At 44.0% G+C, this 20,164-nt stretch overlaps 1 long non-coding RNA gene across 1 annotated transcript; it reads right to left on the bottom strand.

Moving 5' to 3' along the window:
• Positions 1-10,824: 10,824 nt before the first annotated feature.
• On the bottom strand, positions 10,825-15,389 carry LOC138118913 (uncharacterized). The gene is made up of 4 exons (XR_011155331.1): positions 15,308-15,389; positions 14,829-14,879; positions 14,078-14,225; positions 10,825-11,496 (listed from the first exon to the last, which is right to left on the bottom strand). It is a non-coding gene; the product is annotated as an uncharacterized lncRNA (long non-coding RNA).
• Between the last annotated feature and the right edge of the window lie 4,775 nt (positions 15,390-20,164).

Below are 20,164 nucleotides of genomic sequence, written 5' to 3'. Positions count from 1 at the left end.
TCCCCAGCTCTCAGCTTTCACCCTCCTCCTGAGAGGCTCCCGAGCAGCTGAGCACAGCAGAGCAGTGCTGGGTTTTTAGACACAACTCATTTAATGGAGTGGGCAGGCTGGTAGGACCAGCACGCTGCTGCCCGTGGTCCCAGAGGAGTCATCCACTGCTCAGCCCACTTAGCTCCACGCTGTGGGAAGATTCACCTTCAGAGGGTAGGCAAGGCTTGCCTGCATTGCTGAAACAAAATTTAACTTTTAATAGTCACATTTGCTCTTTTGCACCCTGTGGTATGATTACCAGAATTCAGTCTGGCCCCAAATCCCCCTTCCCACCAGTTCCCACAGCTTTGGAACGGTTTAGAGGTCACTCTGCATTTTGCTCTATAGCCCTAATTACTACTCAGCACTATAATTGATACGTTAAAGCCTATTAAAGTATGGAGCCGAGCCACTGCTTTACAGTCACTGCACTTGTAATGCCAAAAATCACTTACAGTTTGTTTCTGTGCTTCATTTCAGCTACTTTTAAATAAATGTCTCTCCCCAGGACCTGGACGATGCGAAAGGGATTTAGACTCCGAGTGTGAAAGTTGCAGCCTGCAGCACCAGAAAAATAAAGCGTTCTTACAAAGCTATTCAAATGGATTTCCCTCACTGATTGCTTCAGCCAAAAGTAAATTATGAGCCAGACATTATCAAAGAAAATCACTGCAGCACATTCCAGTTCACTGTACAGCAAGGATTTGCATGCAGAGGTGCAGGCCCTGGGTCACATTTTCATATTCACCAGGCAAACTCACACACCGACTTTATTTATACATGTATACTTTAACTATCACTTCTGTTATTTATTATGGCAGAGGATGCCTTCAGGACATTCTTGAGGGGATGAGCTGTCTGGCATGCATATAAAAATGAAGCAGCAAAATCGAGTACAATTAAACTTAGCAGAACTATTAAAAGCCTTAGACACCCAGCAGTCAGGCAGGGCTACTGCAGGACATTTCTAAAAGCTCATGAATACAAGATAAGAGGGGAAGGGGCTGCCAAATGCCAAGGTGGAATGTGTGCTCTTGCATATAATTTCAAAAGAAATACTGGGAAACAGAGGGAAAGCAAGAGAGCTCAAACTGTGCCTTGTGTCAGGACAACTTGTGTCAGAGCAAAGAATAACAAGGAGAAAATACAAATGCTGAGATAAATATAGCTGCAGTTTATTAGAGAACAGCATTCTCAAAATCTAGGAAATAGATGGGTTTCTTCAGGAAAATTCTGCAAATACAGAAGGACTTAAACAAACTCTACCTGTTTCAAGAGAATTAAATGCTCTGTAGCTCAGATCATGCTGGGAAAACCAAGTCAAACTGAACTCTTTATAAAGCCTTTTTAGAAATGTTTGGCCAAAATTTCAAAGACATCTCAAAAGTCACTGAGCACTTCTATTCAGGCATAGAAATAGGCACACACAGTCTCACAGGGTTTCTTCTGCCATTAGGTTTGTTTTTTCCATCTGAGTCCTTTAAGGAGGCATTACAGACATGGAAATAAAACTTCATCTGTGTGGCATTTGCCCCACAACAAGAGCATCAGGTGCACCAGGTAACGTGTGGACTTGTCTTCCCAGCCTCAGGACAAACCTGGACTGACACCCCACGAGACCCAAGCTTCAGAGGAGCTCACCTACCTGCCTTGTAACAGCACCTGCTTGGATTTCTCCAGTGCCACACTCAAGAGAGGCAGAGACAGAGGGGACAGAGAGAAATTAATATCAAAAATCATTGGGGGACTAATGGGTCTGATACCTGAGACAGCAGGAGGCTGGACTTCCCAGCACTGTGTTTCTCAATCCTTGTGGCTCTGCGGCTCCCACAGGGTTCAGCACATGGGAATCTGCTTCATCTTTCAACCACAACCTGGATTTGGCAGTCACAGAGGAGAACCTGGGACGTGCAAAAAGTTCTGCATCAGCTGCACCTTGTACAGCCCAGGGAACTGCCCCCCTTAGAGCCAGCAGTGACACCAAAGTGGCAGCCACCGAGGGACGACCACCTTTAAAAAGAGAAGCACCATGGAGGAGGGCATGTGAGGGATGTGTGGAGCCAGGCTGGTCGTGTCCTGTTGAGGGGGTCACTTGAGTGAGGACAAGGCAGTTGGACACCACCCTCCTCCACGCCCAGCCCTCAGCAGACTTCCCCCTCTTCCCACGTCTCTCCTCAGTGCTTGCACATGCAGTGTGGGACCACAGGCCTGGATTTAACCTGACAGGAAATTCCCAGTGGAAAAATGATGCCCAAACAACCTCAGCCTCTTCAGATCTGACTACATTCCAGATGTGGTCCTCTACAGCTGTATTACATATCCAAACTCTGCATGTCACACTCACGTCTCTGATAAGGAACCAGCTGCTCCTGCAACTCTTGCCTTTGGCTGGAACCAGGACATTATGACAGTCTCACTAAATTCTCCCTACCCCTGGCATACTTGGGATAGGCTCTGACTGCTCTCCAATCTCCTGAAAGAAGAGCATTTTATCCTGGATCCATGTGAAAAAGAGGCAGATCTCAGCTGGTGGGATATGGCTCAGCTTCCTGAAGATGAACATTAATAGCATTTGAATACTGAACTCTCAGCTTACTGGGAGGTGCCATCATGGCTCTGAGACAGCACTGGACTGACAAACTGCAGTAAGTGTCTCATCCATCACCCTGATACACAGGAGCTCTGAGCCAGCCTCAACCAAAGTCAATAAAGTGCCACGAAGACTCAGGATAAACTTCAACTGGAACAGCAGTAATTGTGACTGTCACCCTCTGGAGATGTAGAGAAAGCAAAACCCTCTGACACTGTTCGAGGACCTTTAAGCTGCAGGGCAGACTGGCCATGGAAAATCCTCGAGCTGGATGAGGCTGTCCCAAGGAGCTACTGCAGAGCCAGTGGGCAGGAGCTCCAAACAATTTGTTCCATTTGAGATATACTGAGAGACTTTTCCATGATTACTTCCAAGCCGGACAAGAACAAGTCTTTTCCTGCCATCTGAAATACATCCTACTAGTGTAATGATGGTTTAAGGAAAGAAAGGGAAAAAAGAAACCTATTTAAAAATGACTGCAGTTAAGCCATGCCCAGGAAACATCGTAGAAAACAAATTTTGTCATGTGGGCACTGGAGCATAGATGAGTGCCTTTAACCAAGAAGATGATTGTTGTGCTAAGCTGGCTCTCTTTGTGCTCCTCAAATGGGATTGCAAAAATTAGTAGTTAATAATGAAATGTCAAAGGGTGAAGGAAGTGCAGGTTCCCCCACATAGCTAGGTCCCTGTTTGGGAGTTTCCGAGCAGTTTTCCACATCCATTTGCTATTCAGCCATGCTGCCAAAACTGCCAATAAATGGAGCAGTCATAGCTGTGCTTTTTGTGCTATTCATCCCCGGGCCCTCCACGTCGGACAGACGCAGCTCATTCATTTCATAAGGCCACCAAACAGAGGCCGGGTGCTGGAGGCATCCGGCCCCTGCTGAGTTGGCTCAGGTCTTCCTCACCATGAGGGTCTCCACACACCACTGCTGGCCCTTGGAGCTGCTCCCTCGATGAAATTTGTGCTCCTTTCTTCCGATTAATGAAACAGAACCACAATTGTCAAGGAAATGCTCACGGTGATCTAATAGGTCATTCCTATCTTTAGCTTCTATCATTCAAAATAGAAGGAAATAATTTTCCAATCGTTTGAAAGTTCGCATTGTGAGCAAAATAAAGCAAAGTTCACCAACCTTTAATTTGCTTTGTGAGTTTTTCCTCTTATGGGTATTTAAAGAAATCAGATGTGACAATTCTGGATAATTAAATTCTTTAAGAAAGGTCAAAAAGCTCCCCAAAATAGAGAAAATATAATGTTTCCAAAAGGCTGCTAAATCCTTTCCAGTAGATTTTGAAATAATAATAATAATTTTATTTTTTTTAAAAGCCCTCTGTTTCTCTGCCAAGTGCCACCAAACAAATCCGTATTAAAGCCAGAATCCTCTCACACAGGCTAGTGCCGCACACTAGAAAGATAAGTTTCCTGATCTGAAAATTAATCTGACTCATGTCTGCATTTTAGCATTTGTGAGGAGCACTTTTGTAATACTGCTAATTCCCTGATTAGTCTGACAGGACTTTTTTTCGCCCAGATAAAGGGATTCTGTAACGCAGCAGACATTACCACATTGTGCTGTTGTAACTGCAGAGGGGAGGAATTGCAGGCTGGGATTTTCAAGGGCACATCAGCCATTCGGTTCCAGCTGAAACTCCACAGAACTGGGCACCTACCCCAGCCTGTAACCATCAGGCTCCAGCTCTCCAAAACGTACAGCAGGGATTTCAGCCCCTCCTGGCACGGATTCCTGAGCTAACCTCACCTCTTACGTTAATAATATCAAGATTTTCCTTCTCCAGCAGAGAGTGGGACTGGATGAAATTCAGCTCTGGCTTGCTAAATCCTATTTTGAGAGCTCACATGAGACTCTCCTCCTAGAAGAACGAAGAGAGTGTTTTCAGCCTCTGGCTATTGTGCACATCACAGCAGGTGAAAGCATTGTCTACAGCTCCTTCCTCGTTTTCTGTGCAAACTTTCACTGCATCATTTCTCTGGAGGCTTAAGGAATGGTGAGGGGTGGGAGAAGGGAGGAGGACAAAAGGACTGTCTATCTACAGATGCTTTGGAGAAATTTCAATATTGGCACCTCGAAACTTAATGTTCTTGTGTGTGAGCACCTCCACGAGGAATAGACAAAGCCTTCTTGAAGAACCTACTGGGAATGCACTGCACCAGTGACATGACTTTGCTTCATGATAACTTCTTACAGTGTCAGTCCTGGAAAAAATAACATAAAAGCAGGAATGTTCGGCCCTGGGTCAAAAGCAGCTCTGTCCTTAGGGCTACACTATCGTGTTGTGTCCTGGTCATCCAAATGTGGCTGATATTACTGGAGAAAAATGGAAAATTAGAACAAAAGACACAGGCAGACTTATCCCCACACATGGGAAGAGTAAATCAGCTCTCAGCCCAGCTGCCTCCAAACCCTGATTATTTCTACAGCTTTCTGAAAGCCAATGGTCACTAAGGACATTGAGCAACGTGGTGTCTCCTTTGCAACACAGCATCTCTGATGCAAGGGCTGTATTTTGGGCTGCAACCATTTGAACCTGCTCACTGCTCTCACTATTACCCACTCACTGCTCTCACCTTTACCCACTCACTGCTCTCACTAGTAACTGCTCGTGTCAGGGCAGCTCACAGGCACAAAAGGCAGGGACCCACAGTGCCTTGGAGGTGGCAGCTCTTCACCCCAATAACAATCCTGAATGGCAAGTGGGAGAGAGAGAATTTACCACTGTCCTAACTAATTACTCTGCAAAGGAAAATGGATGCTTATTCCCCATCTAGGCATTTTCCAAGGTTTTTTTCCCCAACTCCCTCTAATCCCACTCTGGTTATCAGTAACAAACCAGCTTGGCTGCACCAACAGTTGTACAGTTAATAGCCACTGAAGGCAAATTTTGTCTCTGAGTACCCTCCCATGAGGAATTCAGTTCTGGCAATCTGCTCAATGGCAAACTGGTTTAGACCAACATCTGCATGGCCCAGATCAGCTCCTGTCTGCCCTGACGAGGCCAAAGGGGACGTACTTGAACAGTGACTCAGCAATAATTCCATCACAGATATTTATTAACTGCATGCTTGGGAGTGACTGGTGATGTCAGAAGCCCTCACAGTGATTGTCATTATTGGCACAGCACAGCACCGCTGCTCTTTGATTTCCTGCTCCTCCACCTGCCTCTCCCAGGAGGTTTCTGTGTGTGATTTGTGCTCTCTGCCCCAGATATTGCAGGAGAACAATTGCATAGGTTTCAGCATCTTTTTTCTTAACTTTTTTTTTCAAATGTTACGAAATTTCCTACTGTGAGTGGATCATAAAAATACAGACAAGCTCTCACTTAGTAGGACACCTACGGATTCACCCTCTGCCTAAGTATTTTTGGAAATATTATTGGCTCAGCAGGGAATTAGAAATGAATAGAGGAAACGTATTGAAACATTCACAATACTTGATAGATAAATAGGCCACACAAACCCAGTTCAGTTGGTTAATTGTCTTTCCATTACACAAAAATCTTATGTAATAATCCATTCTTTTCATATTCCTATAAATACATTTTTTCTTGATAGAACTTATTTTTATTGGATCGACAGGAATTTAGCCATGGATTTTAAGTAAGGAACAATTAGACCTAAGTACAATAAAGTCCTAGGAAATGTAGCAATATCTTGCTTTAAAAATGCCAGTTTTATAGAAAACAAAATTGAAAAAGTTTATGTCCAATAAGATGATCTCAGCACAAAAATGCAAAGAAGAAAAAAAATAAGAAAATATTTTAAAGGAAGTAGACCCCTGGGAAGACAAAATTGCAGTATATTAAGAGAACAATAACAGCATTGGCACAAAATAGGAAATTTTAAATATAGACCAGTGGTTCTCAGCCTCTTCTCTACCGTGATCCCATACTTCAAGGCAGAAAAATTTGGGACCTTATCCATATAGCCATCAAGAAAAGATGGGTGGTTGCCTGCTCCCTGAGGATGGAGAACCACAGATCCCACGCAGAGGATAAGGAACCAAAATCCCTTGGAAACCCAGAGGTAGTTTCAAACAGCCTTTGTGAGGATTTACTTCAGTAATTTCTTAATCATTAACAGTAATCTGTCATCCAAGCTACAACTGCTGTTGCTGAAATATGTTAGTACCAGAAAATAGGCCCCTAAACCATTCAGGTATCTTGGGAAATGTTAATCTTGGATCTCAAGACCTATTTTCAAAAGAGGGCTGGAAATCAGGCCTGCCTTGCTGAAAAGACGATCAGCAGCTGAGAACAGCCCAAGTCTTTGTGCCGTGGCTCAGGTTTCAAAGGCCATGAGAACCTGGCTGATGACTCCCTGTGCCTCTCCAAATCATGTCATCGTCCACCTAAAGCAATGAGGTCCCTACACACCAAAGCAACCTCATCAACCAAGATTTACCTCGGCAGCACCTCTCCCTTCCTTGCCTTGGTCTCATCCTGGCTGCAACAGCAGAGGCAGCTGTTGGCCTGCACCTTCTGGGGAACTCTTTCCTTCCATTCTGGAAAGCGGTTCTGAAAACATCTCACGGTGGTGGTGGCTCTGTTGTTACTGATCTCTGATGAAAAGGAGGCTGACAGCCACCAGTGTAAGTACAGGTATGTTTGTAGGAGCTCATATCCCCCAAGCAAATGCTGAACTCCCTGGAATCTTGCCTGCTGTGCTCTGTTTAAAATGTGAACCGAGCACTTCATGCCAGCTCATGCTCTTCTTTGTCCCTCACATCTGGTCTCCTGCCTGTGCCCAGCTCATGCCTATGGCAGGGCTCTGGCCTTGATGGCTTCTTGGTTCTCTCTTTCTGGTTTTGGCTTTGGTCCCAAAAAAGGAGCAGAGGTCAGCTGGAGAGTGCCACTGACAGTAACATCCTTCTCTGACCATCCCAGCCCAGGGGAAGGTGATCATAAAACCCCTCTGTACCTTAGTTCAGATTTCCCTTCACTTATCCCTGTTTTGTTTCAGCAGACATGGCGGGGTTTCAGTTAAAATTAGAAGATGCCATAGGCTTGTTAACTTGAAAATATTTTATGGCAGCATCCTCACCTAAAATATCAGCCATGTTCTCCTCAGTGATCTTGTCCAACTAACTGAAGTGTCCAGTGAATACAAAAAAAAAGCTTGGAAGGCACTCTACATTCAGAGAAAGTAGATCTGCCTTTCGATCTTTATGACCAACAAGTAACATATTTATCACTCAAATGTCATAGCTGTCCTCCTACATGGGGAATGACCACGGATGTGAAATGCACCTTTTCCCCCTGTGGAGCTCTGTGAGCCAGTGCTACCTTTTCTCTCTCTTTTTTTTTTTTGGAAGAGGTGTTGGTGGTTTTAGCCGGACTGGGAACCAAATCCCTTGTAAGCAAGAGATCTTCTGCAGAGATTTTCCTTGTGCCTGGCCATGCTGTAGGAAGTGGATGTGACTGTCTCCGTGTGAGGCTTCTCAGAAGTGTCCCAGTTTATCAATAGGGCATGGCACAGAAATGAGAACTTCAGCAAGAAAACAGAAAATATCATTGAAATGTCGGGAAGGCCCCACACAAACACACACACAAGACAAAAAGGACTTTCATGCACACAATGATTTTTTTCTTGTCTCTGACTCAGATGGCCAAACACAGAGCAAATTTTCACTGTCTGGCTAGACTTGGGTGGGCTCTGTCTCCTCCCAAAGAGGGAAAAGTTAACTGAGGAACAGACCGTAATGGGGTCTCCAAGTGGTGTTTGAATGAATGTGACTTAGGGACAGCTGGGGAGAGATTCAACAACCTAACCAGTAGTGTTGGTGAGACCCAGGACTGCTTCTTTCTCTACAAACTGTTTCAGGCAGATGGCAGAAACCAGGTGTTTCTGATACTTGGCTCATCACTGCACCGAGGAACATTCCTGGCATTTCTCCTGCAGGCTGGGTGTGCAGGGAGCACCAGCTGTACCCTGTCCAAACACCTGCCTGGGATGAGGCTTCCTTCCACCACTGCTTGTGAAAGTCTTCCCAGGCTGCCCGGTGCTGCCAGGGGTTGATGAAGATCTGGGCCCTGACCTCTAGGCTTCAAGCAGTCCAGGACATGCCATATGAGGGTCTTCCCCTCTCCATCTTTTCTTCCTCACTCCACTGTTCCACTGTGTCCAAGCCATACCAGGATGAACAAGGTGATAAAGGAGGCCACTGGAGGTCTGAGGACTACCTGACCTTGGATTTTGCCTTCTGCTGCCACAGAGGTGGTGATTTCTTACACCACTTGGATATGATTCACCAAAAGATGCCTGTGGCCCTCCTGAAGACAGAGAGGATTGATGAAAAGGAGGCACTTCTGTCATCAATTTTTAAGCTGCACTTCTCCCTGAGATCATGATATGACTGAACAGGTTTTCTGATTTATGTCTAGTCAGAATCAGAAGAGAAATCTAAGCAAATACAAATAAATTATGGTCAGCACACTTAGCTGGCCCGTGAACTGTTAATGATTTTCTGTTGTTCTGTTATATTCATTCATCCATGAGGTGCTTCTGTGGTGTTACAATAGAGCCTCCCTGTTCTGTGCTACTGCAGAGGAGCCTCTCCAGTGCATTTATATAATTCGTACCAGTAAAATTTTCATGTGTGCTAATACATGAGACAGCCAGAGATAAGAAAGAAAGTTTGCTCAGGGGGAGGAAAAATACCATCAGCACCAGACTTGGATGTTTGACTTAATAGCTTTCCTGGAATATACCCATCTTGCCAATAGCAGATAGTAGCTTCAGTAAAGCCATCTCCTTCACACAACATATGGGACCGCAGAGTGTGGGGAAGATGAATTCTTAGAGCTACCTTTTGAAATGTAATAGGATCACCTGGCTCGCTCAGCCTGTTACACATTTAATAGCAGAGGAATGAAATGCATCTGTGTGTATCTATTTCCACTGGGGTAAATGCTTTTTCTGCAGCTACCAGTTTAATCACACCATGCACTGGGCTCTGCTCCCCACCAAGAGCTCCCAACCACCCCATAGCTGACCTGTCACTGGGGCAAAAGCCCTGGGATCAACCCTGCCCCAGCAGCAGACAGGGAGAGGGAAAAGCCATAGAATCACAGAATGGTTTGGGTTGGAAGGGACCTTAAAGCTCATCTCATTCCAACCCCCTGCCACGGGCAGGGACACCTTCCACTAGACCAGGTTGCTCAGAGCCCCATCCAGCCTGGCCTTGAACACCTCTAGACATCCACAACTCCTTTGGGTAACCTGTGCCATGGTCTCACCACCCTCACAGAGAAGAATTTCTTCCTGACATCTAATCTGCCCTCTGTCAGTTTAAAGCCATTGCTCCTTGTACAGCCTTCTGGTTCCTACCTTCCCTTCTTCCCCAGAGAAATCTGGCCAGGACACAGAACTGGGTGACCCCCACAGAAAAGCAACAGCCATGGGGAGACATGGCCCTGCCCCCTCCTCAGCTCTGAAACTCCCTTGCTCTCCTCACTTGCAATGACCCTGGATGTGGGGTCCTCTCTGTCCTGCTCCTTCCTCTCTGTTCAAGCCCCCCACCAACCATCCCTCTCCTCTCTTGTGGGTTTTCCCCCCCTTTTCTGATCTCTTCCATGTCTCTATCAGTTTTCTCCCCCTTCACACACTTCCTTCTCTCCTTTCCACTATTATTTTTCCATCATTCTTCCCTCCTACCTCACCCGTCAGATCCCCTTCCAAACTTCACCCCAAGGTATTTTTTCTCACTGGAACTCTTCTGCAGGAAAGAATGACTGGGCTCATAAAGCACAGCTAAATCTCTGCTTAGGCACATCTTTCCGCTTTCCCTTTCCTCTCCCTCTCTTCCCCTGCACACTGCAAGCTGTGGGGGCAGAGACATGATTTTCCTGCATATCTGCTGGCACACACTGCACACTGTTGTTCTGCTGAGCTGTGAGCCTCCCCAGTGCTGTAGTAAAACCAAGTGGCTTAGACAAGGGATACGGTGGATATACTCGCCTTGTTTCTTGGAAACCTGAAAGGCAAAAAACCTGCTTCGTAGAAAATGGTTGGACATTTTTGCACTGGGAGCTGGAGGAGGGAAGAACTTTCAGCCAAAAAAATATCAGTTTTCTACTTGAAAGTGGAAATGTAACTAAAGCAAATACTAATAAAAATGTTCAACTCACAATACAGTTTCCATCTAGATGGAAGAATTTCCAGCAGCCTTAGAACAGTATTTTCTATAACTTACCGTGTATCATGCTTATTCTGTGTGAATTATCTATGTACAAAAAACCAAATCTTTTGTGGCTTTCTCTTGGTACAAAAGATTTTTTCAAGATTAGTCACCATAGTCAGCCTTCCTGATTGAAAATATTTATCAGAAATCAGTAAAATATCAAAACATGAAATGTGAGGTCTTAATAGTTCATTAGATTTCTAGTAATTAATTCTTCCAGAATGCATGATTTTTACTAAGTAAGAAAGCTTCATATAGTTGTTTTAAATTCTTTAGGTCCCACACTCAACCCCCCAAAAATCTTGAGAAAATCTCATTTCACAGTTTCCCATAAAACCAGGTGCAAAACAGCTGCTTTGGGCATGGAAGGATTCCTGAAGCACTTCACTGGTGTCAGTAGCCAGTGAAAAACCATGAAATTGAAGGGATTTTGATAGGTACATTCCCAATCCTTCAAGAAGGTGCCATGGAGGATAGTATGGCTGAGAGTTTCCAACATTTGCAGGAGGCACATTCACACATTTCCAAACTCGGTGGAATATTGCAGTCATGTCTTCATTTGCCTGTGCTTCATTGCTGAAAACACCCTCAGCTTGCTCTGCAGTGCTGATTTGGGTCACTGACATCCCAAAGCTCACTGAGGGCATCCATGGAGAAAGGAACTTTCCAGCCTTCCTAAATGGAGGAAAAAAGGCTTTGGCTATTTTGTGTGGCTTTCCTGGGCTGCTGCTGCCTTCCCCACCCACCTGCCCCTGGATCACTTGTTCATATAGGTCCACTAAGGCCTTAGGTAAGAGAGAGATTTTACCTATAACTGTGTCCAAAGCCAATTAAAAACAAAATCTCTCCACAATTCATCTTCATCAGCACTACTTCGATTGATCACCAGGTTTCCTTCTGCTGAGTACCTGTCTCACTATAAGCCTTGCTTTAAAATGGTTCTCTCCAGACAGGTTCTGCAGGAGCTGTAATTTAATTTAGGTGATTCAGCCCCAGAGGCATTTACCACCTATGTCCCATTCTTCCTCCACCAAACTGAGGTCTGCAGCTCCACAGGAATATCATTTCTATGACCATGTTTTCATCCACGTGGAGAATGAAAAGGGTGGGATCGTGTAATGTAATAAAGCCTGTAAAATTAAACTTAAATCACTGAGGAAGCGAAAGAAGCAGCTGCAGGTTCCAGGTTGCTCGATGTTGGGGGTTTTGTTTTGGGGTTCAGGTTTTTTTAGAACTCCATTGAATACTTCCTGTTCAGCACTGATTTAAAAACATGCTGTTCTTAACTACAGGTTAGGCATTTTACTCACTGTGTTTGGCATTTGAGGAAGACATAATGATATCTGCTTAGAGGAGTCAAAACAGTGAATCAAACATTGATACTGGAAGAATGACAGTTCTTTTTTCCACCTCTACCTTAAATGATTATTTTAAAGAAGAACACTGCAAATTGCAACAGCTTTAGCAAGACAAGTCACCTACTGGGACAAACTCTGACTCCACTGTATTGTGAAGGATGTTTTCTAGGGCCAGGGGGCTGATGGTCATTCTGGCTCTAAGACTGATGCCAGTGATATTCCTACTGTGAAGAAAGTATTCAATTTTCATCATTTGCTTAAAAAAGTACCGTTTTGTTTTAACAAATGGGAACATAAAGGAAAGATATTTCTGTGTGCTCCGCTTACATGAATATTTCCCAGTGTTTTTATATCTCAGTTCTCCAAGGAATAATGTTTTCAATTTCCTTCTGAAATGTAAAATAAGACCTCTGGGCTTAAGGACTCCATAAACGATAGTTCTTACTTGCTTTCTATTTAATTAGCATGAAACAGATCATGTAATCATTCAGGGATAAATCCTGACCTCTCTGGAGAAAGAGGAGAGAAAAGAATAAAGGAATTTTCTGCTTTTGTCAATTGCAAACAAACAAATACATAAAATATATGAGGGTGAACTGGTGCTTACTGTTCTTTTGAAAGTCACCCTCTAATCAGAGGGGCAGGCTGGCTGGTGACAGAACTGATCAGCAGCTGAAGAAGGCATTTAAAATGCTGCTCCACGTGCTTTATGTCATTGCAAATTGTAGAATCATTAAATGGTTTGGGTTGGAAGGGACCTGAAAGATCACCTAGTTCAATCTTACTGCAAGTAAACCAGTTTTCAACTGCTAAACCAGAGGTATTTACTTTCCACTGTCTGTATTACCTGCATATTCCAGGTCAGCTTTTGGTTAAGAAGAGTCCACAGATGGTGAGGAACCATTATATAACTGTGTGTCAAAGGGCAAGGCGAAACCTTGGCCCAGTGCTCTCAAAACTGTCACTATTTATTGACACTTCTCACATTTTCCCACTGCCTCTGGAAAAGCAAGCTGCAGTGCTAACACAGCCCATAATTGGTTAGAGACGCACAGCTGAGCCTTCAAGCTCACAGACTCTGGAGACCAGAGCACAGGGACTAAACCCAGGACCATTTTCCATGAGCAATTCTCACAGCCAAAGCTACGACCCCTTCTTTTCCAAGGAGACAACAAATTTGATGGCACAAGAGGCTTTCTTCACAGCCTGGGTTAGCCCTGAGCAGGTGAGGTTGGAAAGCAGCTCTGAGGTGCTGTTGTGAGTGGAAGGGAATACTTTAAATCCCATTATTACCCTGCCTGGGCATCTTTTGCTTTAACACTGGGCAGCCAGAGCTCTCTGGATACGGAACAGGTTTAGCACTGACCACAAATAGGAGGCTGCTCCTCAGTCCCTGCCTTTGCAAGAGCTGCATACTGTTTTTGGCCCAGGGATTCTGGATGTTATAACCCTGACCTGCTGTTCTCCTGACTCCAAATATCTGTTTGTGCCCGTGAAGTGGAAGGCAGGTACAGAGCCAGCCCTGTCTGCTAGCAGGTTGCATTTATTTCTCCCTGGAAAGGCTTCCACAGACTATAGATGCAGCAATAAACATCTGAAATGCCAGGAGAGATGGTCTACTAAATGCATGAGAGTAAGGACATAAAGGAGTGGAGCAAGCAGGTACTGGAGAAGCAAATTAGACACTTGGCTTCCTGTAGATAATTTAAATGGGAAATGGGAGTTGTTCCAGGTATTCAGTAAACAGGCTTGCAAATTAGCTTCCCACAGTTTCCTTATGCTGCTGTACATGTATAAAAAAAAACATGTACTGTGGTTCATTGCTTTAGCTCACTTTGTTTCCCAAATCAGTGAATTTTTCCCATTATTTTTGGTTTTTAGCATGAATGTTTTCATACCTGGTTGTGAGCAAATAGAGTAGGAGATAACTGTAAGTAAGCACTGGGCTGTTAATAACCAGGTAGCCAGATTCCTTATTTGTGAAATGTTCCTTGAGCCTGGTGTTACCAGGGGATACAAAACTGCTTTTCAGTAGCTGGTATCTCCCTGTATGAGAGAGAGAGAGAGAGGCTCAGAACGGCTTCATATCTTCATGCCTTTTTCAATTCCATATGAATTAACTGGAGGCCAGTTCAGGCTCCAGAGGAGAAGCACAGAGGGAAGGAATCTGCTTCCCAGAACCAGATCAGCTCCTGCTCATGGGGGGAAAGCAGTCTGGAAGGACACCTATTATTTAATAAGGGACAAAATGGTGTAAACCAAGCAGTTACTTCAGACTCCAATTTTAGCTCCAGATTAGCTTCAAACCTTACCCCAAGATTAATCCATATGACAACAGATCTAACTGCCTGTACTTGCCCTCAAAACATCCCTTCTGTGGCTAAAGACAGCAGTGAAGATGGTGTTGCTGAGCTCATGACAGTTCCTGGTGAGCACATAAGCTCTTACAAGCAGCCCTTTCCTGTGTGCTCCCCACCCCTACACAGGATGTAACACAAGAGTAGGGGAGCCCCGTGTCCCTTCCTTTCAAACTGGTCAGAGACCATTGTGCTTTGGGAATACAACATCAAGCTCCTGATTTGTGGCTGTTGAATCATCAGCAAAGGGGCCAGCAAAGCTCAGAGCAGGACACCAGAGCTACCCACAAACCTTTTTCGCTGGGAATATTCAGTTTGCTGCGTTGTCCATTTCATTTGAATGCTAAAGGCAAAAAAGAAATCAGCATTTCCACTTCTGCTCATTCCTTATATGGTGAAATGTTAGATAACTTGTGTTATTTATAACTTGCACATTTGGTATTTTTTTCATAAAGGGGGGAGGAGGAGGACATAGTGGGCAAGAAGACTCTGGATCTTTTCCTGTCTGACTGAAGAGTTAAGAATTAAACTGTGTCATAAGAGCAGTCAACTTTATACCTATGCCTTGTAGAAGAGCAAATCTTGACCTGGACAATTAAAACTGATGTGGTTTATGACTTCAAAAAAGGGATGGTAAGAAGCGATGAACATCAATCCTAAAGCTTTGGGCTATAAGATAGAATTTACATGTCTGTATTTCAAGACCTCTACACTTCCCAGCTTAATAGCACTTCTAAGAATAAGACTCTGGAAATAAGGTTTTGGACTCACAGAGGTAGAAGATGTCTCATATAAGCTCCTTGCCTTCTCCCTGCCACAGCTGAGTTGCATTTTCTATTGTGATGAGCTGCCCAACACGGCTGTGCCACTGCTCATTCCCAGGTAAAGGGTTCTCCATCCCTCTTGCCACTGCCATCCAGCTGTGTTGTCTCATCTGGTCATTTTGTTTTTCATCAGTGTCATTGTTCTGAAGGTAAATCCTGCCAAACCTCACTAAAATGACTGTTCTCCCTCCATGGTGCTCACGCCACATGTAGTGTGGAGCCTTCCCACTCCCCAGCCCAGGCTTTCACAGACATCACTCACCAACCCCTCTTCCACACCCCAGCAGATTTATTTCACATGTGAAGGGACGGTCCCACCATTACCCTGCCACTCACCCCAGCCCCTTGATCAGCATGTAGTGACATTTCTCTGCCATATTCATGGACCAGACCTCTTTTGAAAATTGTCAAACAGGCAATTTTATTTCCTGGAAATCACTTTTGGAAAAATGACCTTTACCTGAATGCTTGTGGCAGCTCCATCAGGCTTTCTGCAGGGCTACAGCACAGAACTCCAAAGCACATAATGCTGCCCTGTGCTATCTTCCCAAAATGTCAGTTATTTTCTGCCTAGTGGCATTTAACTTGGGGGAAACCTCTCTGCATGCAACAGTCTTTGTCCTAACTCTCCACTCAGCAATAGCAATGATATAAAGAAGATCACAAGTTATTTCTAAACTAAGCCTAAAGCAAAGGTAAGAAGGGCATGACGTGTGAATTTAAAAGCAGTCTTTAGCTGTGGTTAAAGATTGCTTGCAGATGCTGACTACTGATTTTCTTTTTTTTTTTTTTTTGCCTTGCTCTGCCTCTCAAAATATTGTTTTCAATGTCCTCATTGTCTTATTAGCCTTCCCTTCCCCCTGGATCCAGCGACATGCAAAAGGAATGACGGTAGATGTTACTTTTTCCTGCTCTGTGGCCGAGAGGAGTGTAGGGTTTCAGAGATTGTAAACTATTTCTTCTGCACTGAGAGATTGACTGCATGGGTAGAGCCCATTAAATATAGCCATGCTGACAGTATCGCTTCGGAGAGTTCTGTGGGAAAAAAATCTGTCTGCACTATGTTGGTACCTCCAGCCAGGCAGAGAGCTGTCTTGATAACTCATTCAGATAATGAATAAAATGTGGAATGAATTCCATGCAGGATCAGCACTCTGCTGATGTGAGAACCGGTTGCAAAACGTACGACAGGATCCTCCTGTGGCTGTTGTTTTAAGCCTGGCAAATACCATGGATTGTATATGCTAAAGTCAGGATATTATTAAAATAAACCTCTCAAAACTCCAGAGAGTTGAGATATGATGCGGCTTCCTTTGAGCTCAGGTCCCCTTATCGCAGAGATATGTTGTGTGTGAATGCAATTTATATGAGGTTCCTTAAGACCAGGACAGCCTGTTATTTCTGCCATGTCCAGGAAAATCAGGGAAGGTATGTAGCAGTAATAAATCAATTATTTCTTGCAAATTAGACCAAGATAGCATTGCCTAACAGCAGTCTTCCAGATGGTCGGGATGAAAGGCGGACGGGGCTGGAGGGGAAGGGAGGATTTCTAGATAACCAGAATAAATGGGATATACTTCAGCAGTAGAACTGGAAAGATCCAGAGGAATGACACCTGTGTATGAGGAAAGAGATATCTGGCAGCTTGGGTTATGTCACTGGGTTGGCAGAGCAGGCTTAAACAAAGACTTTTTCTTAACATCATCAAGGAGACAAAGCCTTTATGGTGTTGAATTAGGAGTAACCATGGGGAAAGGAAATGACAGATTTAAATAATTGTGGCGTGTTTGTACTCACCCAGTAACCTTCCCTCAAGTGACACAGGACACATTCCAGTTCTGCCAGGAGAGATCAGTCCAATACTCTTCAGACTGGGATGTTGAAAACAATAGTAATTACAGTAAAAAACATTTAAAGAAGCTTTGATCTTGCAAGTCTTTATCACACTTAACTTCCAGAAGCTGTACAGTGGTCAACTAAGCAAAGACCATAACCAAAGAAACTTGATGTTAATTAGCTAAAAATTAACATTAGCTCACTGATATTCATATCTTGCGATAATAAAATATGACATCTACTAATACAATACATTAATATTAATTATTTTAATGTTGCTCTGTTACAAATCAGAGGTAAAACGCTGAATGTTATCGAAGAATACCTATGCATTGGTTCCCAAGAGGCAGCAGATTTGCTGAACAACCTTGATTGTCAGCGAAATGGGTGATTACATGAGTCCTTCAAGGAGGCAGCGGTTCAAAACCCAAAACAGTCCCTGACTGCCCACCAGGGATGGCCAAGTAGGAGCCCAAGTAACTGAATCCAGCCTGTGAGGCTTGTGACAAGCCAAACCAAAGAGATTAAAGCATTTTTGCAGGTATTTGTCAGTGAGGATCCAGAGGGTCTGGTGAGGCACCGCCCAGATGCTGGGCCCACCTCTGAACATCTGGCTGGGAATAAGAGTGGCTCTGGAGTGTAGGAAAGCTGATGGTGATAAACCAAATAATCCCTGCTAAGTCTGCATAACAGACCAGTGTGTCTCTCCCTGCTAACTCCGAGAGGGAATTAGTCACTCAGAGGATTTGGGATGAACCTAAAGGAACAGTTTTGCACTTTGTGGGAAGCAAGAAACACTCAACATCATTTTGTGCCTACGCCTAAAATACTGGTGGAGAAGTACATGTTTCACCAGAGGCATTTTTCCCAGTGTCTCTCAAATTGCTGCCACTTTCACAGCACTCTTAAGACAATCCTTCAGCATAATTCTTTCCCCCATCGCTGAGTTTGCTCAGGTCTAACTGCACTTGGGCAGCTGGTGAGAGCACGTGGTGCAAAGGCTGTGTAAATCACGGGGGCACACTCTGAAAGAACAGAGCAAAGACAGATCTATGTCCCTCCTACCTCATGCAGATTCTGGGCAGAACTTGAACATGGAATAGCCCCATGCTCTGCTAAAAATTAGTTACAGACTCCCCACTGCTGCCCCCACGACAATGTGAAGTTCAAAATCAGCTGAGGGCTCTCACCAGGCACTGGGTCTCACTCTGCATTTTGCATCAGTCCCACTGTCTTCATCAAAATGACTGTTTTTCTCTTTTCAAAGACAGAAAACATCCACATCTGCTATATTTGGATGCTGGACGTCTGAAAAAAGAATCACCCATGAAAACAGCCTGAAAGAACCTGCTGAATGGCAAAGCACTGCCAACGAGACAATGATTTTTCTAGCAGAGATGTTTTTGCTGTTTTTTCCTCTGAAAAAAATAGAAAAGGATGGGGGAAGAGCTGGTTTCTTTTCTCATGCATGCACCCAACATCAACAGCTTTGTTAAGCCAGGAAAATGATTTCTGGGTTGTTTTTCTTGTTCCTAAAACTTGTAAATTCAACAAAAGTGTTTTGGCTGTTATTGCTGTTATTGCAAGGTAATAAATACAGAACCTCAGAGTATAGAAATTCCAGGGACAGAAGTATTTAAACGAGACACAGTGAAACAGAAACATGAATCTCTTTGAGAATGAGGCAAGGGAAAACCAAAAAGCAAGGGAAGAGGATGAGGGTTTGTTCCAAGGTCCCCTTTGTAAGTGAAGAGGGTGGGTGGTTCGAGATAAAATCAGGAATTTGACTGCTCAGGACAGATGGATTTGAAAAAGGAAAAAAAAAAAAAAAAAAAAAACATCTACAGGCCAAACTAAAAATGGTTATCATGGTGGAGTTATGGGCTGCTTCAGGCTGCCAAGACAAATAGCTTGCATCCCAAAGCAGTAAAGGTTACATGCATGGAAAATGGAGCTATCCCTGAGGATTAACTAATATACTACAATTATTATTATAATTTTATCAAAGAGTTTTGAGAGAACCAGGGCATGCTGAGCTACCTAGTCTGACTGTGTCTACAAGAGTCTTAAGAAGAGATGCTCCAGCCTAAAATTTTTCATCTTCTGATCTTCATATTCTGGATAAAATCAGCTAATGCTGTTTGAGAGGTGAAGGCAGTGTCACTTCAGCAATTAACCAGAGCTGTTTGAGGTGAACAAATGTACTGAAAATGCTTTGAATTTCAGTGAGTTTGCAATTATTTACTAATAGGCCTCATGTCACTGCTGCAGGAGGTATACCCAAGTGAAATGCAATCACTTGTGGAATTTCAGCTAAGTGCAGGTACTACAGGGGAAAAAAAAATATCCACACTTCTGACAAGGTTGTATCAATCTCCACTTATCTGCTGTTTTAGTAAAACTGCCAAGGTATTCTGAAAGGCACTGTGTCCAGCCTGGCACTTACTGTGATGCACTGATAATACACATTATTATGCAATTATTATAGATTTATGTTTTATATATAGATTTATGCTATTATATAAGAACATTGCTTCTTTTTGGAGCAACCTTCATGATTGTAGGAGAGTGTAAATTCTCCCATGTCCCATATTTCTCCAAGAAGTGTAGCCTAATGGCTAGAGGAAAGGACAGGACACTGGGATCCTCTTTCCCAGCTGTGAGGGTCAGCTTCTCTCCCACACAAATCAATGAAACTCTGCACTGAACTTTCGTGGGATCACGGTAAAATCCTTAATCTCCCGCTGCCTTCCTACCCTATCCTGCAAGACATCAAGCACACCAGCCCAGCAAAGCCCTTCAGCAAATGCCTGAACCTCTGCAGCCAAATCCAGGGCTTGTGGTGAGCAGAGCTCTGGGTGTGCTGCTGCTTCCACAGCCAGGAATGAGTGGGGGCCGACTACATCCATCCATCCTCCAAAGGATGTTTCAAACATTAAGTAACAGGATTCCTGGAGACTGGGCACAG

Source organism: Aphelocoma coerulescens, chromosome 14 (genome assembly GCF_041296385.1).
Source record: "Aphelocoma coerulescens isolate FSJ_1873_10779 chromosome 14, UR_Acoe_1.0, whole genome shotgun sequence".
NCBI lineage: Eukaryota > Metazoa > Chordata > Aves > Passeriformes > Corvidae > Aphelocoma > Aphelocoma coerulescens.
The sequence above is the reverse complement of the archived record's forward strand: the minus strand, read 5'-3'. Positions and strand labels throughout refer to the sequence as shown.